The sequence below is a fragment of the Nyctereutes procyonoides genome, unplaced genomic scaffold (genome assembly GCF_905146905.1).
Source record: "Nyctereutes procyonoides isolate TBG_1078 unplaced genomic scaffold, NYPRO_anot_genome, whole genome shotgun sequence".
In the NCBI taxonomy this organism is placed as follows: domain Eukaryota; kingdom Metazoa; phylum Chordata; class Mammalia; order Carnivora; family Canidae; genus Nyctereutes; species Nyctereutes procyonoides.
The window spans coordinates 4,914,918-4,940,617 of record NW_026575139.1 but is presented as its reverse complement, the minus strand read 5'-3'; the positions used below and the strand labels follow the sequence as shown (position 1 = coordinate 4,940,617).

The window sequence follows — 25,700 nt, the reverse complement described above, 5'->3', positions numbered from 1 at the left end:
GATCAAAAGTGAAATTGGAAGCCAGGCGGGTGGAAATGAAGTTGGATCTGTCTTGCTCTTCTGGCACTGCCATGCCCAGGGAAAGGAGGAGGCTGCAGGGACACCAGGCAGCAGCTGGGGCCGGCCCACCCAGCCCAGCTGCCGGACCCCCAGCCCCAGCCTGGGGCCTCTGTGGCCAGAGCTTCCGGATCCCGTGGGGCCCTGCAGCCACACAGGGCTTCCCGCCTTTCCCAGCAATGCCCAGCCACGCCAGCTGCAGCCAGGTGTTTCCAGCAACCCACCCCCCAACACACGCACACACACACACACACCCTCCCGCGTGTGCACACTCATGCCCTGCCCTGACGCCTGGTGCTGGAGCCCCACCCTCCAGCAGGACCTCAGCTCTAGGGCGCTGCACATGGAGCTCAAATTGCTAAGCCTTGGTCCCTCTGCTGGTCCTTCTGCCCCACTGTCGGGACTGCGCTGTGGCCAGTGCTGGGTGACCCCACAGGCAGACCAGGCATGCGCCCAGGGCTCTGTGAACGCACACAAAGCTCGACTTCAGAAGGCTTATGAGAATCTGGCAATCAGTAAACCCAACGACGAGTCATTTTAAATCTCAGCATCCATCTGACCTCCGTGGCCCTATGCGAACTCCTGAATGTGAATTTGAATCACACGGGGCGACGGCCCTAGTTCTCTGCGCTCAGCTTAGATCCCTGGCATTGCTGAGCTTTGTGCTCAGGGTGGCTCAGCCCAGGAGGAAGCGTTCCCAGCTCCTTTCTGGCATGTTCTCCTTCCCTTTTTCTCTGACCCTTCCTTTCTGATTCTTCCTTCCTGCCTCTCTCCTTCTCTCATCCCTTTTTACTCTAAACTACACATAATCATCTCCAACCCTACAGCACTTCACATTTGGTGAAAAGCACTTCAGTTTCAAAGTGATTAGAGGTTGAAGATCCGTCGTTTAAAATTTAAATTAAACCAATTAAAATTACAGGGGCACTTCACATGTTTTAAGCAAATAATTATTTTTTTACCAACAGATCCGAGAGGTTGGGCCAAGCCAGGTAGTAAAGAGGAGCGAGGCAGCGCCAGCAAGTGACCTCCAGAGCCCAACTGCCAGGCCCCACTCAGGTGTCCCACAGCAGCTCCCCCAAACTCTGGAAGAAGACAGGCTCCCCTCGCTCACTCCCCAGCAGGACTCCTTCTGACTCCTGTAACCAGTCAGGACCCTAGGCCCTCCCTCCAAGGTCCCCCAAAGAGTGGGGCTCTAAGCACTTCTTCAGGACTTCCAGCAGGTGGAGGTGGGTCCCAGCAGAGAGGAAGCGGACCTCAGGATCACCAGAATGCAAAGAAGACCTCGTGTTTATCCGACACATTTTGGTGTGGACACCAGAATGACTCGGCAACATCCCTGCCCTTGAGGAGCTCAGCCCAACAGAGGAGTAAAAATATAAATTATAGGACAGGGCTGTAAATTATACAGAAAAGCATATGAGGTACTGAAATAGAACAAAGATGGGAGCGATTAACTTCTAGGGTCCTCTGCGTAGGCCTCACAGAGAAAGGGCTATGTATGCTGGGTTTTGCGGGATGAGTAGAAGTTTTCAGGACAAAATGTGCAAAGACATTCAAAAGACTAACACCGCCAAGGCCCATGACATGGTGTTCCTGCTACAAAATGATGAAATATAGGACGTGATGCTCAAGTTACCTTCTCTTACCAAGTGGGGAACTCAGAAGGATTTGAAGCTCCTGTCTGGGGTGACACGGATGGAAGTTAGAAGTTCCAGGTCCAAGGCTGATGCTAATGTGCCCATTACTTTCCTTTCCCCCTTTGTTGATGCTGGAGGCCAGAAATCAGTGTCTTGTGTCTTTTGTTTCCTCTTCTTTATTTCTGGCCAAACTGCAGCTTGGGATCAAAACAGAAAAACCCACCCTCGGACCTGCCCCAGCCCCGCAGTGCTGCCTCCTGCCACCCAAGGCCCACACTGGGCATGAGGAAAGGGAGCTGCTGGCCTAAGCGGGGGCTGGGGCCGGGGCCGGGGCCGGGGCCGGGGAGGCAGCTGGAATAGAGCACGAGAGAAAATAGTTCACGGTCTGTGTGGCAAGGGGAGACAGGCCGCCCAGCTGTGGCCAGCAGAGCCAGGAGGCCGGGCCCAGCCCAGACATTTCAAAAACAAATCTGGATCCAGCTTTCCATGTCCCGGGGCAGGCCCCACCCTCCAGAAGGAAGGTAACTCAAGCCGCCCTGGTACCTGTCTTTGGGAATCCTTGGTTCGTAGTTCCCTTTCTCCTCATTAGGTTTCTGAAACCAGAACCTCAGCAGTTCCCTGTGCTTGGCCGGGATGGATATGTGCTGTGCTGTTTGTTTTAAAAATATTCCCAAAAAGAGATAGTGCTTGGGGGCAGGCGAGGGAGGAAGCATTTGGTATATAAGAACTTTCCCTGGGGCTGGGGGCCGGGGTGGGGGTGATGGGGGTGCAATTATATTCACAAGTGCCAGGTTTCTATCTGGGATGGTGAAGAAGCTTCAGGGACAGATAGTGGTGATGGTCACACGACGGTGTGACGCGGTTGAATGTGACCCAATTGTATACTCAGGAATGGTTACAATGATAAATATTACGTTATGGATATTTTACCATAATAATTATCTCCTGCGATGTCTTGTGAATGGATGAGAAATAAAGACAGATAACAACAACGGAAAAAAAAAAAAGTTATCTTCAGTGATGATTACTTTACCAGTGGGGCAGAGCAGGAAACACTTCTATGCCTTTGGAAGGTCATTGATTTATTGGCCCGTCGGGGAACGGAAGCAAGTAGCTATTCGGACAGTCCAGAGGGTGGGGGGCTGTGAAGCCACGTCCTCTCCGGAGCTCCTGCACACTCTGCAGGACGTGCATTTAACCAGTAGGTCAGCGAGGCTGTTGCTTTTCTTTCAAGGAACAGAGTGATATCTGTGTCCAGTGGGCAGGCCCTGAACTCCTGGGCCCTTCCTTACAGCTGTGTCGCTGGCCACAGAGCAGAGCAGAGGTTGTAGAAGGTCACACTTGGTCACAGTGGCACAGGGTAGTGTAGTGGCCACAGCCTCCGCCGACGGCAAGCCCTCATTCTGATCCCGAGCCCATCGTGGTCTGACCTTGCAGGGGGCCCTCGGTGTCCCTGGACCTCAATACCCTCATCTTCTGAATGTGACCCAAGTCCTTGCATGGTAGGAGTCAACACTTGTGTGTGTGCACGTCCCTGGCACATAGTAGGTGTTTATCAGAGCTGCTTCTCTCACACTGTTGCTCCTAAGAGGAGCCCTTTGCCAAACTGAGCCACGGTGTATTCTTGGGGACCAAGAGGGACTCTCACCAAAGCCCCAGCTGGCAGGAGTCACAGGCAGAATGGAAGCCTCGTGTCCTCCATCCAATGAGCTGTGTGAAGCTGCATCCAGGGTGGGGTGCAGACAGGAGAAGAGGGGCATGTGAAATCAAGAGCAAACCACCACTAGGAAAAGAAAAAATGTTTTTTAAGTAAAAATAAAGGAAAATAATTTTTTTAATTAAAAAAAAAAAAAGCAAGCCACCACCATGGAGCCTCATATCCCTGAGCAAGTAAGGCTGGTGCAGCTTCTCAGAAGTTCTATGAGGAGTTTGAGGGGGAGAGAGAGAGAGAGAGAGAGAGGAGAGGAGGTCGACCAGCAGGCCGGGGTTTCTTCTCCTGTAGTCACTTCTCCTGTGCACACAGGAACCGTGGTCTCAGGAGGATGACGGTCTATCCTGCCCAGTGCAAAGTATGTCAGAATCAAGGGTCGCATCACCAGAAAGACCCCCTTCCTACCCACATCCCCAAACAAGCAAGCTCTTTCTCAGCCAAGACCACTTCCTTTGCTTAGAGAGGACAGGGACCACTTTGGAAATTCACAGAGGAGCCGTCTGAGACACTGTCACCCACCTCCCTCTGCACAGCACCGTCTGTAGGGGAGCCTCTGAGTGAGAGGGTCCCAGGAGAGGCTACCCTCTGCAGTGTTTCTCAATCTCATGTAGGTTAGACTTTTTAACCCACAGTGTCTTGTGGCCCTCAAGTTCTAGGGACATTATTTTGGGAAGCGTGGCCTTCCTGTTCCCTAACTATGTCCAACTCTGGCATAAAGTCTTCTAACTTCTTCCTGTACATTTGAGCAGCCTTTCTTACAGCCTTGGTTTTAACCTCTGTAAAATGGGTATCATACATAGCGTCCACACAGGTCACTGCCGCTGCAACAAAGGAAAAATATTTCTTGGAACACACAAGATCTGGTGACCTATAGCTCCCTGGGGAATAACAAAGCTCCACCTTTTTTCCCCATTATGCATTGCTCTTACGTATTTATTCACACATTCGATAAACATTTACTACCTGACCAATCGAGAAAGGTGTAATTACCCTTTTTTTGTTGTCACTGCTATTTGGTTTGGGATGTTATTTTGTGAGGATGGAGCTGAGCTGGCCTGGTAGCCCACAGGCATCCAGTGCCAGGGTCAGAACCCTGGTCCATCGGAACCCAAATGCAGTTGTTCTCCACGACACCAGCTGGCATGCGTTCCCACTGCTGGCCATGCAGGGCCGCGAGGAACACAGCAAGGAAGGAACTGAAGTTCCTTCTCCAAGGAGGTCACAGCTCCATGGAGACATAGGAATCTCTGTGGGAGCCTGGGAAGGACCAAGCCAGGGGGACAGACAGGTGTGGGAAGCCCAGAAGCAAAGGAGCTCCTTCAGAGACAAAAATGTGAGTAAGGAGGGGGCACCTGGGTGGCTTGGTCTGTTAAGCGTCTGCCTTCAGCTCAGGTCATGATCTCGGGGCCCTGGGATCGGGTCTGACATCGGGCTCCCTATTCAGTGGGGAGTCTGCCTCTCGCTCCTTCTCTGCTCCTCCCTCCACCCCTGCTCATTCTCCTTCAAACAAATAAATAAAATCTGTTTTTAAAGAAGGTGAGTAAGGAAAGAAGGGAGGTGGGGCAGGTGCGGCCGGAGGCTGCAGCTCGTCCCACACCATGAGGGGCAAGGATGGGGCTGGACACTGCAGGCCCCAGGCTTTGCAGATCTCCCAGAATGGGATGTCCTGGGGGTGTTGGATGTCCTGGGGGTGCAGAGCCACTCATCCGAGTACTGTGTGGAGAACCATCAGATCCTGCTGGTAAGAATGTAAAATGGTGCAGCCACTTTGGGAAACAGCTCCTCAAACAATTAAAGACTTACCATACGATCTAACGATTCTACTTCTAGGTATACGCCCAAGAGAAATGAACACATACGTCCACAAAAACTTGCACACGAATGTTAACAGAAGCATTATGCATCATAGCCAGAAAGGGGAAACAACCCAGTGTCCATCACCCAACAACAGATGAATACAATACGCTCTAGCCACAGGCTGGAGTACTACTCAGCTGTACAAAGGAACAGAAGGCGGACACAGGCTATAGCATGGACGAACTTTGAAAACATGACACTGAGTGAAAGAAGCCAGCCACAAAAGACCACATCCATGATTCCATTTATACAAAAAAGTCCAGAATAGGGAAATCTATAAAGAGGAAGTAGAGGAGTGGTTGCCAGAGGAAGAAGCTGGGAGAAGAGGAATCGGGTGGGAGCAGGTGATCAGGGGATGAAATGTTCTATACTGGACGGTGTTCATGGTCATGCTTACCTGTGACTGTACTAAAAGCCGCTAAATTGTAAATCTTAAATGGCTACATTGTACGGCGTGTGAATTATACCTCGATAAAGCCATTTACAAAGAACTCACAGAGCCATCCAATACTTTGTGTGTTAGCTTCGTTAAACCTGACCTCAAAAAAAAAACAAAAAAAAAACCTGACCTCGACGAGGGGAGGTTTGCTTTATTTCCCATTTTACAAATGAGAAGAAGGTTCGGAGCGGCTAAGTGACTTGACCAGAGCTCGAGCTGGTGAGCGGCCACTCCGGTCCAGCCCACTCCAAGGTCCCAGCTTCTCCCGGGACTGTCACCGAAGCACCGTGGGGCTGTTAGGTCCGGCCGGCTTCCCCACTCACCAGAGGCCAAGGTGGCCAGTGCTTCACCGCATGTCCCCAAATCCGTCCAGTCGCCCTGTCTGCCCGGAGCCTCTACCTTCCTGCTGCTCGCTGCCACACCACACCCCCGCCAGCGTTTCCCACCGTGGGCAACTCGGTGGGGGCGGGCCCTGCTTCTAGCCCAATCTTTATCTTCAAAGGTGATTTCCGCTCCAAATATTTATGGCAAAATAACAGAGAGCGCCTTCCTTCACGGGGGCCTGTGTTTGAAGCCGTTTTCCCAGCGCGCCTGTTTTTGATAGTCAAATCTCTCGGAGGGCACATTAAGATCTCAGGGCTGCTGGCGTCCTACCTTGGCACCCACCCACCCACACAGGTCGCCAAGAGCCCCAGCCACGTGCACATGGTGGCACTCCCATGCGCCTCTCGGATGCCACGCCCAGGGTGTTCAGGCTCTGACTCTGCCCGCTGGGCCCCGGGGCACCACAGTAGTTAGGGTCCTCAGCAGGGTGACCACTCCTTGATGGACACTCTTCTTTAGGGGAGACAGATGCAGGGGCAGCCATTGGACATCCAGCACCGCTGCGGCCTAGCTGTGCAACCTAGAGCAAACCACTTCCCCTCGCTAAGGCCATTCCTTGAACTGGAAAGCAGAGACAGTAACGTAACTTCAGGATTTTACAAGGTCATTTTGTAAGAAGCTTAGGCTAGCACACAGTGAGAACTCAAGACATGTTAACGAGCATTACCTCCTTCTCCTGCTCTACCTCCTCCTTCCTTCTTTTTTCTCCCTTCATAATCAAACATAGAATTCTGCAAATAAAAATAGCTGCACCGTTCTGCTACATACCCAGTCATCCACACAGGGACCTCTGCTCCTTAGAGGGCCCTGCAGCTTAGGCGTTCTTAGCACCCTCACTAGAGAGAAAAAAGGGCTCAGAGAGGGACAGTCGATTGCCCAAGGTCACACAGCTCGACAGGGGTCGGCTGATTCCGAAGCCCAAACGATGGTCCTGCTGGTCTCCATCTCCCCAGAGACAACCACAGTAAGTCTGATTTAAAAGTCACTGTGGTGCACAAAGGATTGATCATCTTCCGAGCCTGGGAACATATTCGGATCATGAATTGCCAGCGAGGGTTTGGGGGACGCTAAAATCAAGCCCGTCAGCGCATTCCTGTGGTGGGGGAAGTCGGCCCCCGCGGATGACACAGCTAAGCAGGGCCCCACCCCGCTCCCCACCTGCCCCACCCCTCCAACGTGGCCAGGTCGGGTCAGGCAGAGCCAGGCCAGAGCCTCGGGGGCCCCAGGCAGGAGCATCCCACCCCAAAGGATTCTTCAGGCAAGGCGGCCCCGTCCAAGGAATTGACCAAGTGCCCCTCCCCAGCCTCTGCTCGTTCAAGATTGCATTTTTGAGGACTGGTCAGGACAAGGTTGGAGAAGCAGTGCCAGTTCCCCTTGGGCTTTCAGCATGCAATGGAAAGAAAGCTCTCAGGCCCTGGAGGGCAGGGGCGGGACCTCTTGTGTAGGGAGAAGATTCCCAGCACCCAGCCGGGCGGTGAGCTCTACAGGTGTGCTGTTCAGGCAGGGAGCCAGCCCGTCCTTCTACCAGGGCCAAGCCCTGAGGACAAAGTCTCCAAAGGGGACAGCAGAACATCCCAGAAGAGAGGAGCAAGCACGCAATTTGGAGTCAGACAGACCCTGCTTTAAGTTTGGCTCTGCCACACAGGAACTTAGAGACCCGGCCCCTTCCCCAGCAGGAAGGAATCAGTGACGACGACCACTCCCCTCCCACCCAGCCCTGGGCTCCTTCCCAGGGAAAGGAGACCATCCACTCACACACCATTCTGTCCCCATGGCTTTACCTCAAGCTGGGGACACTCCACCAAATGCTGGGGAAGTAGCATTGACTCAGGCGTTTCAGACTCGAGTTAAGAACCACCCACTCTGCTGGGCTCACTTTCCCTGCAGCCTAAAATTCACCTGCTCGCCTGTTCACTCACTCGGAAAGTTACTCATTCTCTCGGGTGTTCGACATTTATGGAAATGCCCAGGCCCAGCATGACGTTCACTCCCCCTAGACTCCACTCAGTTATTCGCTCATGCATTTATTCATGTATCTGTTCATTCAACAGACATAGCAAATGCCCAAGTGTTTTAGGAAAAAGCATCTCTCAACCTGGAATCTCCTTATGAATGAATGAATTCCAAGCTAAGGGAAAATTGGAGCTATAGTTTTCCCTACATATAGCTCAGGCAATGAAACAGCAGTGGGCTGAGGTGAGTGAGTTTTGAGCTCATACATGCTGGCTTTAGGAGGTCCTGTTATATCCAAACTCCCACTATGGTTCTTCTGCTTCTTGACCCGGTGGCCCCGGATTGCTGCCTTCTCTTCCCAAAAAGGGGCCCACATAAGAAACTCTACTCGAACTGAAGCGGACATCAGAATCCCCCATTTACAGGAATGACTGTAACGATGACACATAGAGGGTCATGGCTCTCCAGAAGCAGTGTTTCCCCAAAGTGTCTTCATGGTTGCAATCCGTGGAAGCAAACAAGATCCTCGTGTCTCGAAAAAGTTTCTAAATCATAATAATAATCCCATTCACCACCTGTATCTAAGTCAGCACACCCAATTTTAAAGTCAGATGCTGTGGCCTGAAGGCCCAAGGATCCAATTCTATAAATACAGACAGAAGCTGCAAAGTCAAAAGGCCAGACCATCCCAATCTGTCACCCTTTCCACGCTGATAAATTATGTACACCCCTTGGACAGATACGCCCAGAGGCCTGAGGTCCTGTCTGAGAGTCGGATCCTCACCAGTCAACCTGGGGCCCCGGCTCTCCCAGCCATCCGCTCCCCCCACCGCTGTTCAGTCGGCCCCTCCCTACCTGCTGTCTCCTGTGGGCAGACCAGGTGTGCTCCGTGATGGATTGCCCGATGGGCCCCTCTGTCCTGGAGGCAGATGAATCCGGGTGGCGGGAAGCATCCACCAGGTCTTTGACGGACGGCAGGCACGTCAATACTGGAAATGAGCCTGTCTTGGGGGGACGTGCGTTTTATTTGAGTGCAGGGGCTCCTTCCCAGCCTCCCTCCTGACCACACCCAGCTCCCCCACCCTCTCATTCCTCCTCACCCCTGTTCCTACCTCCTTGGGGCCCTGGCGCATCGGGCACGTGAATGAGAGCCACGTTTTAGCCAAAGGGAAATAGAAAAGAACCAAGTTTCCTCCCATTTCAGAAGACTTCTCTGTGATCTGAAGATGATATCAGAAAGGTGCCATGTCTCCAAGGAGCTTCTTATAATTCAGAAAGACAGTTGCAAGTCATTTAAAAGGAGACACAGAATCTTTAATAAATTTAATCCACGTCTGATTACAAAGGAAGAAAGTGTGCTCTCGCTCTCTTCTCTCACGCTCTCTCTCTCATCTTACAGGGCTGGAATATGGCAATAACTGTTCCATCTGATTTTTTTAAAAAAATAAGATTTGCTAAAGGTCAATGTATCTCCTGGCCACATATGCAGCAACATTCAAATTTCCCCAGCCCAAGAATAAAAAGATTCCGTCATTAAAAATAAAAGCGTAAGGACATCTCTCGAGCCCATGGGGGATTTCAGAAAGAGGAGACATTTCGTTATCAACGTGCAATCATGAGATTTTTAAGCAGTATCTCTAATCTGCCTCCCGCTCCTGCCCCCCCAGCCCACCCACCCCTCCTCCCTTCACCACCCCCCCCTCTTCACAGCAAGGTCTTTTTATCCTTCCAATTTTGCATCTAAAGATGAGGTGAATACCATTAGCTCAATTCAACCTCAAGTGTAGTCAGATGGGCCTGTGATTTCTGAAAAGCGCTCGCTAAGGTCACATTAAAATGTATAAGAGCATTTCGATTCCTGAGAAGGGGGCTTATTATCCACCCGTGGTGTAAAAGAGGAATGTCAGTGGCCGCAGACTTGGGTGAAAACAAAAGAGATACCAGGATTTCAGTCTTTTGTGAGCAAGCTTCTCTGGTTTCTTTTCACAGCTCTCCAGCTCTCCCGCCAGCCCAGCAGATAGCTCTGCAGACTGCAAACTTAGGCCTCTTGCAAAAAATAAAATAAGATAAGATAAAAGAAAGAAAGAAAGAAAAAAAAGAAAGAAAACTTAAAAAAAAAAAGAAAACAAGTTTAACTGGCTTCCCCTCTGCCCATTGTTATTTAACCCTTCCAGCTAGAGCCAGCCAAGTCATTGGCTATTAAGTTATAAATGTATATTTCCTTGAAAGAGAGCCCTGTTCTTGTGGCCTTGTTTGTCTGTTTGTGTTTTGTCCATCCTATCAGTAGACAGAGTCAGCATACAGTTAGAAAAGCATGGATGTTAGGGTCAGACCTCCCAGGGTAAGAAGCCCGGCTTTGCCATCACAAGCCATGAGACCCTGGGTACCCACCCACTCACTTATTCAGTAGCTAGATTGATCACCTGCTACACGCCAATCATGGTTCTGGGTTTTAGGAATAGCCAGGTGAACCAGACAGGCTGAGGTTTGCATCCCTGCAGGGGCAGGACTTCCGTAAAGAAAGGTAAAGCAGTGAGACAGGTGGAAATGATAATAGGAAATAAACGATGTCGTAAAAGAGGGAACTTGAAGAAGGTCAATGATACACAGGGGTAATTGAGGAGGTCCTACTGGGAAAGGGATTTGAGATGAGTTGAAAATTCAGACCAGGGGATCCCTGGGTGGCTCAGCAGTTTAGCACCTGCCTTCAGCCCAGGGCATGATCCTGGAGTCCCAGGTTAGGCTCCCTGCATGGAGCCTGCTTCTCCCCCCTGCCTGTGTCTCTGTCTCTCACGAACGAATAAATAAATAAAATCTTTAAAAAAAAAAAAAAAAGGAAAGTTCAGACCAAGCCTGCAATTCAAAGGGCTCAAGGAATGAGGAGAACATGCAAGAACAGGGACCCACGTGAAGAGGCACGCATTGACCAACTTCGTGGAGTTTGAAAATTATCTTTATTCTGATTTAACTTATATCCAACAAAATGCACCTATTTTAATTACAGTGCCATGAGTTCTGACAAATATATGCACTTGTATAACCACGTGACCCCCATTTTAATCAAAATACAGAACATTCTCACCAACCCACAAATTCTGTCAAGTTCTCTCTTAATTCATCCCTCCCCAAGGCAACACTGATCTGATTTGTGTTACTATGTATTAATTTTGCCTTTTGCAGAACTTCATATTAAGTGGAATCAAACAGTATGTGTTCTTTGGGGTCTGCCTTCTAACATGAGAATAACACAAAGTGTTAGGGATTCATTCATGTTGCTGTGCATGTCAGGAAGTTGTTCATTCTTAGTGCTGAGTAATTTCCCGTTTATGAAAAATACAACTGGTTTATCCACTCACCTCCTGATGAACACTTATGTTGTGTCCAGTTTCCAGATATTACGAATGAAGCTTGCTTGAATATTTATATGCGAGTCTTTGTGTGGATACATGTATTTCTTTCTCTGAGGTAAAACATAGGAATGGAATTCCTAGATTGTATAATAAGATTATATTTCACTTCATAATACGTTTTTGCAGTTTTCCAAAATGATTGTACCATTTCACATTCCCACCAGCAAAGCATGAGAATCTTGGCTGTTCCACATTCTCTCCAATATTTGTTATATTTGACCTTTTTCATTTTATCCATTCTAGTAGGTATACAGCAGAACTTCATTGTGGTTTTAATTTTAATTTCTTATTGGATAATGGTGTTAAGCATCTTTTCATGATCTTATTGGCCGTACATATAGCTTTTTTGTATAGTGCCTGTTGAAATTTTTACACATTTGTATTGGGCTGTTTTTCTTACTGAGTTGTGAGAATCTAGGTACAAAGTTATTTGCCAAATACACGTGTTGCAAAAATTTTCTGCCATTTGTAGTATACTTTCCATTTTCTTAATGGTGTCTTTTGAAAATCAGAATGTTTTCATTTTCTCGGAGTTCATTTTTATCAACTTTTCTGTTACTGTTTGTGTTGTTTGTGTTCCAGGCACCCACTGCCAACTCCAAGGTCAGAAATACATTGTCTTTTTTTAATTCACAAGTTTTATAATTTCAGACTTTGTGCTAAAGCACATAATCTATTTGGGGTTCACATTGCAAGTGTTGTGAGATGGAGTCAGACTTTACTTTTTCCATTTGGATATTTGGTTGTTCTAGGATCATTTGCTGAAAAGATTATCTATCATGAATTTACCTTTGGCCCTGATTTAAAATCAATTAATCATATGCATGAGTGTTCCATTAATATATATTTTTCACCTTATACTGACTTGAATATTGTAGTTTTGTAATATGAATGTTAAAACTAAGTAGTTTAGGCAGTCCAAATTTGCTCTGCCTTTAAAAAGTTATTTGGCTATACTAGGTCTTTTGTATTTCCATATAAATTTTTTTAAGTAGTTTTTACCCTACAGCTTGGTTAGACTCAGTCAATTCTTTTTTTTTTAAGATTTTATTTATTTATTCATGAGAGACAGAGAGAGAGAGAGAGGCAGAGACACAGGCAGAGGGAGAAGCAGGCTCCACACAGGGAGCCTGACGTGGGACTTGATCCTGGGACTCCAGGATCACGCCCTGGGCCAAAGGCAGGCGCCAAACCGCTGAGCCAACCGGGGATCCCCCTATTTCCATATAAATTTTATAATTGGTTTGTCAATTTCTTTCAAAAACCTAATGATATATTAACTAGAATTACATTAAATCTATATGTTCACTTAGGTGAAAATTATATTGTGATATAACAAGAAGTATATTTGGTCTCTATTCCTGATTTTGGCACAGAGCTTCTAAACCCTTGGAATTTCCTGAGTGATGGAAATGCCTTTTAGTATTTATAACAAATCCCTTTTGATCACATCTGAATTTATTCTAATGAAGTAACTCAGGGTGGGGCCCCCTAGCTAGCCTCAGGATGGAACTGGTTATCAAAAAGACCAAGTGATTACAGGGCTGGAACATCCAGCCCCACCCACTGACCTCGGGGGATGGGGAGAGGCTGGAGATTGAGCTCCATAAAAACTCTTGAACAAGGAGATTTGGAGAGCTTTCTGGTTGATGAAAACATTAATGTGTGAGGAAGGTAGTACACCTGGAGAGGGCATGGAAGCTCTGCATACCTCCCCCACACCTCACCCTATGCATCTTTTCCATTTAACTGTTTCTGAACTGTATGTATCCATTATAACAAACCAATAAACTTTAGTAAAGTGTTTTCCTAAGTTCTGTGGGCCATTCTAGCAAATCATCACATATGAGGAGAAGTCAAGGGAACTCCCAAATTTGTAGTCAGTCAAGCAGAAATGTGAGTAGTCTGGGGACCCCAATCGTGGCTGGCATCTGAGGTAGGAGCACAGGACTACACCTTTAACTTACAGGGTCTGCATTAACTCCAGAAGCGGGTTTCAGAACTGAATTGAGTTGTTGAACACCCAACTGCTATCAGAGAATTGAAAAATTGCTGGGGGGAACCACCACATGTTTTAGTGACAGAAGTGTTGAGACAAAACCTTTCAGGTATTTTAACAACACCTAGTTTTCCAGTGTTCTCTCCATTATTTAGTATATTTCTCCATATATTTAAGTCTCCTTCAGAAGTGTTTTGTCATTTTTCAGTCAGTATCACTTTTGTTAAATTATTCCTGTTTCATGTTGCCAATTATTCTTGCTAGTATACAGAACAACAGGGGATCCCTGGGTGGCTCAGTGGTTTAATGCCTGCCTTTGGCCCAGGGCGTGATACTGGAGTCCCGGGATCGAGTCCCACATCAGGCTCCCAGCATGGAGCCTGCTTCTCCCTCTGCCTGTGTCTCTGCCTCTCTCTCTCTCTGTCTCTCATGAATAAATAAATAAAATCTTTAAAAAAAAAAAAAGGAAAACAGTAGACTTTTGCATATTGACCTTGTATCGAGCAACCTTGCAAAATTATTTACTTTGTAGCATTTTTTGCAGACCCTTAGAATTTCCTAAGCCCATAATTATATCACCTGGAAATAAAGATGGTTGTATTTTTTTGTCTCCCATCTTTATGCCTTTTATTTCTTTTTCTTACTTTATTGCATTGGCTAGGAACTCTAGCTAGTGAAAAGAAATGATGAGGATGGGTATTTTTGCTTTTTCCTGACCTTACAGGAAAAGCATTTAGTCTTTTATGTTAAATTTGGTGTCAGCTGAATGTTGCTTTTTATCATGTTGAGAAAACTTGTTTCTGTTCTTTCTGATAGTTTTATAATCTATGCTTGGCAAATATTGTCAGATCATTTTTACGTATCTATTGAAATAATCATATGATTTTCCTCCTTTTTATTGTAAGATTGTGATTTACACTGATTATTTTTTTCAACGCCAAACCAAACTTCCATGTTAACAGTATATAGTGAATATTTCTAGATTTGATTTGATAGTATATTGTTAAGGATTTTCCCCCTCAATATTTGTGAGGTAAACTAGTCTGTACTTTCCTCATACTACCTTTGTATCATGGCATCACAACATCAGTTAAGGAATGCTAGCTTTTCCTCCATTTTTTTGAAAAAATTAACATAATATTGGTATTATTATTTCTTCATCAGATGTTTGATAGAATTTACCAAACCATCTGGACATGAAGTTCCACTGTGGGGAGGTCTTAACTACTAATTCAATTTTAATAAATATAGGGTTATTAATATTTTCTACTTTATCTTGTGTCTATTTTGATAAATTGTGTCTTTCAAAGAATTTGTCCGCTTGGTCTAAGTTATTGAAATTATTGGCATAACAATTTTTATGATAGTTCTTTATCATACTTTTAATGTCTGCAGAATCTGTAATGCTACCCCCATTTTATTCCTGATATTAGTAAGCTTTCAAAGACACCCTTATGTGATCAATCCAGATATTTATCAAACTATTAAATTTTGTGAAGAATAAACTTTGGGTTTCATCAATTTCTTCATTGTTTTTCCATTTGCCATGTCATTGATTGTTGCTTTTATCTTTTATTTTCCTCTTTCTACTTATTTTTCATTTTAATTGCCCTTTTTGTCCTAATTTTTTGAGATGGAACTCCTCTATTTAAAATAGATCATCTATTTTAAAACTTTCCTGTTTTAAGATAAACATTTTCAGGACACCTGGATGGCTCAGTCAGTTAAGCATCCAACTCTTGATTTCAGCTCAGGCTATGATCTCATGGTTGTGAGATCAAGCTCTGTGTCAGGTTCTGTGCTGGGCATGGAGCCTGCTTAAGATTCTCTCCTTCTCCCTCTGGGCCTCCCACCCTCCCTCTCAAAAAAAAAAAAGAAAGAAAGAAAGAAAAGAAAAGATAGGGATCCCTGGGTGGCGCAGTGGTTTGGCGCCTGCCTTTGGCCCAGGGCGCGATCCTGGAGACCCGGGATCGAGTCCCACATCGGGCTTCCGGTGCATGGAGCCTGCTTCTCCCTCTGCCTGTGTCTCTGCCTCTCTCTCTCTCTCTCTGTGACTATCATAAATAAATAAAAATTTAAAAAAAAAAAAGAAAAGATAAACATTTTTCCTTTTTTTTAAAGATTTTATTTGTTTGAGAGAGACAGACCATGAGCAGGGGGAGTAGGCAGAGGGAGAGGGAATAGTAGACTCTCTCCCGAGCAGGGAACCCGACAGAGAACTCAATCCCAGAACCCTAAGATCATGACCTGAGCTGAAGGCAGATGCTTAACCAACTGAGCCACCCAAGTGCCCCAAAAGATAAACATTTTCATCTAAAAAAACATGAACATCACAAATTTTAATGTTTGTTTTCATTTTCTTTCCATACAAAATATTATCTAATTTCTTTTATGATTCTTTTTTGACCTATGTGTTATTTAAAAGTGTGTTGTTTAATCTCCAAATATTTGGAGATTTTCCAGATTTATTTTTATAATTGTGTTCTCATTTAGTGTCATTGTGGTCAGAGAATATACTCTGTTGATTGCAATCTTTTTAGACCTTATTCAGACTTCTTTTACAGGCCAGCATATGGGCCATCATGATGAACAATCCACTTAAAAAGAATGTATTTTCTTTTCTCCAGTTGTGTAGAATAGTCTATAAGTGTCAATTAGGTCAAGTAGGTTGATGGAGTTGTTCAAGGTTTTTTTCTTCTTACTGATTTATTTTTCATTCTATCAATTACTGAGAGAGAAGAGTGTTGAAAATCTTCAACTAAATTTAAAGATGTGTCTATTTCTCATTTTGATTCTCTGCATTTTTCCTTTATATACTTGGAAGTTCTATTATTAGGTGCACATACACACTTAAAACTGTTATAGCTTCTTGATAAATTGGCCATTTATAATTTACAAATATCCCTCCTTATCTTTGGTAATATATCTTTTCTTGACATCTAGTTTGTCTGATATTAATATAGCACCTCCAGCTCTCTTGCTATTGTTGCCACACATTTCACTTCTATATACAAGTCTCACAGCATATTGTTATTTTTATTGTTTAAATAAAATCTTCTAGGGGCACCTGGCCGATCTAGTCGGTTAAGTGACCTACTCAGTTTTGGCTCAGGTAATGATCTCAAGGGTCATGAGATTAAGCCCTTCATCAGCCTCCATGCTCAGCAGGGAATCTGCTTGAGATTCTCTCCCTTCTCTCTCTGTCTCTCTCTTTCTCTCTCTCTCTCTCAAATAAATAAATCGTTAAACAATCACCTTTTCTTAAAAATGTAAATGAGAACAAATAAATATACACTCACATATTTGACATTTCTGACACTCTTCATTCGTTTCTGTAGATTTGCTTCCATGTAGAATCATTTTCCTTCAACCTGAAAAATTTGATGTAATATTTATTATAGTTACTACAGGTCTCCTGATGACTATATATATATATATATATATATATATATATATGTATATGTATATATCAGCTCTTGTCTATTTAAAAATATCCTTACTTCACCTTCACTTTTGAAGGAAGTTTTTGCTGGATATAAAATTCTAGGTGGCCAGGGTTTGGGGATTTTTCTTTTAACACTTTAAAGATGTCAATATAGGGGCACCTGGCTGGCTGAGTCAGTAGAGCATGTGACTCTTGATCTCAGTTGTGAGTTCAAGCCCCATACTTGGCATGGAGCCTACTTTAAAAAAATAAAATAAAGATCATTATTGTATCACCTAGATTATACCATTCCTGAAAGAAGCTAGAGGCCATTTTTTAACTCTGTTGGCTGTGTGTAATACATCTTTTATCTCTGGAGGCTTTTAGGATTTTTATCGTTGTCACTGGTTTTGAGAAATTTGATTATAATGTGACTTGATGTATTTATTTATTTATTTATTTATTTATTTATTTATTTATTTATTTATTTACCTTACTTGGTAATCACTGAAATTATTGATATATGGATTCATATTTTTCACCAAATTTGGGTAAATTTTGATTCTTATTTCCACAAATATTTTTTTGGTCTCATTGTCTCTCTCTTCTCTTTCTGAGACTACAATTATACAGGTATTAGGATGTGTACTCTTGTATCATGGGTCACTGACACTGTTCATTTTTTTCTTGTCTTTTAATTTTTGTTATTCTTTTTGGATTCTTCATATGATTGTATCTTCAATCTTCTCTCCTGAAGTTTCTAATACACTTTTAATATGATTTTTAATGTGTAGATTGTACTTTTGAAGTCTAAAAGATCTATTTGCTTCTTTTTTATAGTTTCTATTTCTCTTCTCATTATGTTGATGTTTCCTTTAAATTCTTGAGCATATTTGTAAAAGCTATATAGTCCTTGCCTCATAATTCCATTATCTACATAATTTTTAGTCTGGCCCTATTAATTTTCTTTCTCTGTGTTATGGGCCACATTTTTCCTGTTTTTTCACCTAATAATTTTAAACTAGATGCTGAACATTGTTACTGTTACATTGTAGAGAGGGTGGATTTTGTTTTCTTTCATCAAAGAGTGTTGAATTCTGTTCTGGCAGGCAGATAATTCACTTTCAAATGAGCATTACCCTCTAGAAACTTGTTAGAAAAACTTGTTAGAATTAGTCTAGAGTTGATTTAATGCTATGGCTCATGTAGCCCTATTCTTAAGGCATGGCCTTTCTGGAATGCCTAGTTAATTCCTCCAGTATTGGACAAAGTCCCTCCATTTTGGTTGATTGTAAGTTGAATGACTCACAGTTCTGTGTGTGTTCTGGTAGTTTTTTTTTTGCTTAGCACTCCACAGTAGTTGTTTTTTCTCCCATGGTTTTCGCTGCCCAGCCTCACAGCATCTTGCCCTGTGTATATGTAGATCAGCATTCAATCAAAGACTTATGAAACTCCTGAAGATTTCTGGAGATCATTCTCTGAGTAGCTCCCTTTTCTCTTGTATTCTACTCCCCCAATTCTAACCATCTCAGTCCTTCATAAACTGACTTTTGTTGCTTTACCTCACCAAATCTGCTGTGCTCGGCTTGAGTTTCCCTCTCCTGCATCAGGGTCATAAAATTCTTCCAGGATGAAAACTAAGGTTATTATGGGGTTCGTATTGTTTGCCTCATTTCTTCCAATGATCACAATGCAGCTCTGCCTGTTGTCAAATATCTGCAACTGTTGTTCTATATGCTTTTCCTAGTGTTGTAGTTGTTCATGGTGAAAGAACAAGTCCAGTACCATTTATTACTTTGTGGAAAGACCAAATAAGAGACCATTTGAGAAGCAATAAAATAATGATGCTAATAGATTATATCCACTGAATAAAATAGAATCCATGAGTTTATTCTGCTGTAAATAAAAAAATAAGTGAGGAGAAAAGAAAGCTTTTTCTTAAAGTAGCATGCCAACTAATAAATGTACAAGGAATGACAGAATTAGAAAATCACTGTTTGGCAGCCATCACAGTAATAATTAATTCGGCCAAGAAATATCAGTAGATAATAAAACGTATAATAAATATTTGATGAAGAGTGGGACATTTACATAGTTTCCAAGTCCTTCCCCCCAAAATACTTATCAATTACAAAAGAAGAAGAGGAACTTTATAGTGGAGATATTGACAGATATCACCAATGATACAAAACTAGTAATGGGGCAAATACCATTTGATACGTGTTATGGATTGCTGAGTAGAGAGGATTTAGGAAGGAAGTCAAGTAAAATTACTTCAACTAGGGAACAAATGTTGAATCTACATATAATGGATTGTGTCCCCCTCACCCCAAAACCATATGTTAAAGCCTAACCCCCAATGTGATTGTATTTGGAGATAGTGCTTATAATAAAGGGATAAAAGTTAAATGAGGTCATGGGTGAAGTCCTAATCTGATAGAGTTTGTGTCCTTATAAGAAAAGGAAGGGACACCAGAGCGCTCTCTCTCTCTCTCTCTCTCTCTCTCAGTCTCCACCATGTGAAGACACAGTGAAGAGGCAATCATCTGCAAGTCAGGAAGAGACCTCTCACCAGAAACCAAACTAGCCAGAGCCCTGATCTTGCACTTCCAGACTCCAAAACTGTGAAATATAAATATCCCTTATTTAAGTCACTCATTCTGTGGTATCTTGTTGTGACAGCCTACACAAACTAATGCAGTATGAAACCAGAGGAAGAGAGCCATCGCTTCTGTGACATTCCTGACAAAGATGCATACCCTGAACCTAATCATCAGGAAACATCAGATAGAAGCAAATTAGTAGGCATTTTACAAAATAATGGAATTATAATCTTCTAAAATGTCAAAGTCATGAAAGTCAAGGAAACACTGAGGAACTAGCCCTACCTTAAGGACATTACAGAGACATGACAACTAAAGACAAGACATGATCCAGTTATCCTTTTGGCATATGGGACATTAACAAAACTGAATGGGGTCTATGAATTGATAGTAGTGACATAACAGTAATAATTTTCTGATTCTGATAGTTGTAGTTATGTACAATCATATCCTTTTTTCTTTATGCCCTGAAATATTCTACAGTAATGCAACATAACATCAGCAACCTATTCTCAAATGGCTCTTTGTTCTATGTTGCAACTTTTCTGTAAGTTAAAAATTATCTCAAAATAAAAAGATAAAAATAAATACCTTATCCCTTGGAGAATTTCAGTCATTAAATATTTGGCAGACACCGATATGATAATCCTTATCACACCCATATTGAATTCTACTGTTTCAATTAGTGCAAAACTCTGATGAATCTGGAGAGCACCAGTGGATTTAAGCTTAATCAAATGATGAATCCAACTGTATTGACTATTTCTATATCTGGTCTTTTTTATAGGAGACTACTGGAGGGGGTATTCTTTTTGTAGTTTCTTGACCTGCACACTCAACTCATGTGTTTTTGGACTCTTTTGTTTTGTAATAAATTAGAGACTATTAGTTTTCCTCTAAATATGATTTTATCTGCATCTTCTAGGTTTTTGTATATAGTGATTTCATTATAATTCACGTCTACATATTTTATCATTTCCCTTATGATTTTTCCTTTGACTCCTCACAGAGTCTTTAGATGTTTGAATTTTTTTAACTCACTGTTTCCAAATGTGTGGGAAATAATTTTATTTTTATTGCTGATAATTAATTTTATCTCATTTTGATCAGAGGATATGGTTTGAATAATGGCTATTATTTGCAATGTGTTGTGACTTCCTTAATGGTCTAAAATATTATCATTTTCTGATAAAAATTCAATGTGTGCTTGAAAACAATGTATGTTCTCTGAAGAGCAAGTTTATATATTTTGAGCCAGATCAAGATTATCTTCACATATCTGTACTTATTGCTTGTTCGTCTGATCAATCCATTTCTGGGAGATGATTAAACCTTTTATCATTATCACAAATCTTATCAATTACTCTCTCCTGTTTTGACAGTTGCTATTCTTGGTATTTTGAGGCTATATAGTTAGGCACATACAAATTAATGATTGTTGTGTCATCTTGGTGGGTTGTTCTTTTATCAATATGAAATAACCCTCTAGGGCAGCCCAGGTGGCTCAGCGGTAGCGCTGCCTTCAGCCCCAGTCATGATCCTGGAGACCCGGGATCGAGTCCCGCATCAGGCTCCCTGCATAGAGCCTGCTTCTCCCTCTGCCTGTGTCTCTGCCTCTCTCTCTGTGTCTCTCATGAATAAATAAATAAAATCTTAAAAAAAAAGAAAGAAAGAAAGAACCCTCTAATTAAAATAATATTTCTAATGCTACTCATACTACATTCTATTTTGTCTGTTAATAAGAACACTACACTACCTTCCTTTTGGTCAGTAAATGCCCAGTATATCTTCTCTATACCTCTTAATTTTCAAGCATCTGGATTCTTTAAATATGTCTATTGTAATAATCATATAATTGTATATTTTTTAAAAGGTCTTATTTATTTATTCATGAGAGACACAAAGAGAGAGAGACAGAGGCAGAGACACAGGCAGAAGGAGAAGCAGGCTACACGCAGGGAGCTAAACCACTGAGCCACCCAAGGATCCCCTTACTTGTATATTTTTAATCCAACCTGAAGTCTCTATCTTATAATTGTGAGTTTAACCTATGTACATTTATTGTGGTTAGTAATGGATGTGGACTTATTTCTACCTTCCTGCTTCCTTTTTGCCTTTTTTTTCTCCTTTCATTTCTTTTGATGGATTAAGTTTTCTATATTACTTTTATTTTCCACTACCGGCTCAAAAGTCATGCACTCTATCATTCTAGTGTTTACCATTAAATTTTAGTATTGTTTATCTTGCATCTCACTCCTTCCTTCTGGAATATTTTTTCCTGTTTAAGTAATTTATTTAATAATTATGTTAGAGAGCATCCACATTATTCATTTCTATTCTATGTTCTGATTTTTCTAAAAATATCTTTGTCATCCTTTCTCTTAAATTATAGTTTGGGTTGGTATAGAATTATAGGGTCATAATTATTATCTCTCAACTTCAAAGATATTCCATTTCTTTCTGGCATATGATACTGCTCATGAGAATTTGGATAACAATCTGATTGTTGTTCTGTTGGAGGTGATCTATGTTTTATTCCCTGGTGGCCCTTAGGATTTTCTCTCTTCTTGATATTCTGCAGTTTCACTATAAAGTGTCTACATGTGGAGCTTAATGGGTCTTCCTGTACTTGGCAAAAATTTTTCAGCAGTTATTGTTTTAAATACCACCTTGCTGTCCTTTACTCCAGTCTCTCCCTCTTGACATATGTTGGCACTTCACTTTCTATCTTCTATGACCCTTAAATTCTTTCATATTTTGTTTCAATAATTTGCATCCAATTAGATTAGATTTGTGTTGAAGCTTCTCATTCTCTATTCCATGTCTCTCTATGTCTCTCATAATTTCTATTTCTTTCACACCTGCTATCTCTTCCATATTTTTCATTGTATAATGCATTCCTTTCTCATCCATTGACATTCATTCTAAAATATATAATATAAAATACCTAGTACATAATTTCGGGTAGTTTACAATTATGGGCAAATAGGCCATGGCAGTGATTGGCTATCTCATTTCTGAATCCTGAGAATTTTATTTTCCAGCATCCTTTGTGGTTAAGTCAAAGTCTTTTGAGTGCTTCCAGTTACTGAACTTTGGGTGGAAATGATACAAGGTAAAATTGTACTTGAGGGGAAAAGTGTATGTGGAGATTTTGGGCTGACAAGGTACAGACAGTAGTGAACATCTATTGTTTTTGCCTGCACACCTGCCTGCCTGGCATTTATCCCCCCTTCATATGACATTCTTCCAATAATGCTTTAGAAAATTACCTAATCACCATCATATGCAATCTTGATAGGACTGTCAATCAAAGAGTGTTGTATTTACCTAACTAATGCAGAACTGGCTACATAATTTGTGAGGCATCTTGTTAAAAAAAAATCTGAAGAATTTCAATATGGCAGCTGCAGAGCATTAGACCAACTGTAGAGCTCTTCTACGGGCAGGGATATATGAGACTGCCCAGGTTGTACACCCAGGAAAGTCACCCAACCTAAACCAATTAGACTCTCCCTCCCAAAAATTTAAATCTTCACCACAATGACATAGGTTTGGGGAAATTAGTTCCAGACCATTGGAACTAATTAGTTCCAAACCAAACCATTGGTTTCTGCCACAGTATCTCCAGGGAATTCCTGATTCCTGTCTTTTCCAAATCTGTATCATTTGCTTCAACTGCATCAGCCCCTACTCCATCCTCTTACAATCAAGCCTTTGGCTTAATTCAACTCTGGTAAATTTCTGGTGGCTCACCCAAGAACTCTAAATGAAACAATGAGTAATTCCATTTGAGCACCCTGAACCTCAGTTTTCCATCTGTAAAATAGGAATAATGGCATATACGTCCAAGGACTTTAGCTATAATTTTAACAGATGGATGGATGTGAAGTGTACAGTGCAATCCCTTGCATGTACTAGGAGAATATTAAATACAGGTTTTCTTTCTTCTCCTCCATCCCTTGCCAGAGGCAACAAAATGCCAGTCTGTCCAATTATTCAGACAGAACATTATTCATCTCAGACCTAAGTCCAGAAGTCAAGTTTTTAAATCCATCAGGTATTATGAGAACATCTCTTGGGTGAACCAAGTGGGGACCTGGCTAGGACCTCTACCAAGGAAGTGAAAATAACAGCCAGCGGTGAGTGCTGTGGATTCTAAATATACTCAGTTGCCCCATATCCAGTCCCCCTCCCTGAGAGCAGATTTCCTCAGATTTTTGGAGGAAATTAGCTCTGATAGGAATTCCAGAACAAGCCTCCCAGAAGCCTAAAGGACCAGATTCTGACTCTCCCTGCCCCTAGGAAATGAGAGAGTGGGCAATATGACCTAAGGTCAGCCAGTCAGGGCCTGCCTTCCAGGATTTGAACTTTGAATCATCACATCAGAGAGATGTGAAGAGAGAAGGGGAGAGGGTTAGTTTCTTGCTGCTATGGCAGAAAAAAAAAGTGGTGGTGGCTTCCTGGCCAGGCTGCTCCAGTCATGAAACTATATCTGGACTTCATGCTTCCTGCCCCTTGTCTCCATGAGTGTTCTTGGTTTCTATCCCTTCCCTTTCTGGTCTCACAACTTCTGTTCCATTTCAAAAGTTCCTCCACACCCCCAATACACATCTTTCACATCATATCCTTTCACCAAGTTTGCTTAGATTATCCAAATATGTTTCTATTTTTTATAATCAAAACCCCAAACTACTACAGGGAATCAAACTCAATGTCCCCCAGAAAAGCCAATTTTAGAGAACCAAGATTAGGTGGAGACTACAAAAGGATAAAAACTAGGAATGGGGAGTGGAGCCCAAGGTCACAGGCTGGGTGGGATTGGAGTGGACCTCAACTGGAGGAAAGCCATAGCCCCAGCCAGGTACTTTGTGGAAGAGAGCTCATTGCATACCACTGAAGTAGATAGGAGGATCTTATTTTTTTAGAAAAGGAAACTAGACCTCATATAGTTACGGGATGTGCCAAGAGATAGGAAAACTGGGATTTGAACCAAAAATCCTATATGATGTTACTGTGTCCATTTTTACAGCTGAAGGGTACATGCTTTCAGATGAAGGGTAACTCAGATTTATTAAGCAACAGCCAAGTGCCAAGTGCTACCCTTGGGCAAGTACTTCCCAAGTTCTATTTCTCTGTTTTCCTGATCACTGTGATGTTGTTCTTATAGTTAAATCTACTGTTTAAACACTAGAATATAGAGTACCATGGGGCGCCCAAAGTGAGTTCAAATGTTTCCATGCTGTTGGGAACTCACTGTCCGAATGACTGCACGTAGCTGAGTCCACTCATCCCAAGTTAGGGGCTGACAGCAAAACTTCCATACAGGATACAATAGATATTGAAGGATACGTAAGAAAAATATGTGAATTTGAAGCTGAAAGAGATAGACTCACTATTAAATGCAGCAACTGTTTAAAAACTTAGACCCACAACAGAACATTTCAGGGAAGAGTATTCTCTCACTGACATTGCTTGGAATTGTCAGTGCATAGTGATAACAAAAAAGCCAACTGAGTTTGAGTTGGTTCTATGTGTTTGTTTAAGTTCCCTGCAGACCCTGCGTCCCCTTCTTGCCTGCTCCCCCAAGCCATGCTCTTGGTACCTGATTTCATTTTGTAAGAATAACGATAAAGAAAGTGGGCTTTGGAGAGCTTCAGCAATGTGAAGTCACCAGTACAGAGTGAAGGCAAAGTTCAAAGTCAAGACTGTAGGGATGCCGAGCTCACCTTCTTGCTCCTCTGCTGGGCTGCCTATGAGCCTGAAGGTGCTAAAGTGGTGGCTTCTTCCTTTGCATGGGAGATGAACACCTCTGCCCCTTCCCCCACTCTCCCCTTGTTTGAGAGTGGTGCTCCATGGACACCTCCCCAAGAAGGCACACTTTTCCTGGAAGAGAGAAACACTTCAAGGACGCAGCTGTGGAAGAGCTGGGTTCAAGGGCCAGCCCCACAATGATGTCTTTTCGAGGTTACTGCACAGGAGCTCCTGCCAGCACCCCATCTCCCGTGCGGTGCCCCAAGGCCACCGGTGGGAGCTCAAGTCGTAAGCCGGCGGCCCCACGAGGGTCCAAGGGACCACCCTGTCTCCAACCTGAGTGTCAGCATCCACATCCCGTGTCTTGAAGGATTCTGATGCCTGCCATCTGGAGGGAGAGAGCCGGACCCGGGGCGGCAGGCCAAGAAAAGCGTTGTTGCTGGAGCCTCCCGGGAGCCAAGCGGCACCA

General features: G+C 43.1%; 1 long non-coding RNA gene across 2 annotated transcripts; it reads right to left on the bottom strand.

The window, feature by feature from the left end:
- Nucleotides 1-8,902: 8,902 nt before the first annotated feature.
- On the bottom strand, nucleotides 8,903-25,271 carry LOC129496127 (uncharacterized). Of its 2 annotated transcripts, none has more exons than XR_008661668.1 (6): nucleotides 25,207-25,271; nucleotides 16,750-16,821; nucleotides 11,398-11,528; nucleotides 9,983-10,087; nucleotides 9,154-9,261; nucleotides 8,903-9,046 (listed from the first exon to the last, which is right to left on the bottom strand). It is a non-coding gene; the product is annotated as an uncharacterized LOC129496127 (long non-coding RNA). The 2 variants fall into 2 exon arrangements; XR_008661669.1 differs by having other exon boundaries at nucleotides 11,398-11,501.
- Nucleotides 25,272-25,700: the final 429 nt, after the last annotated feature.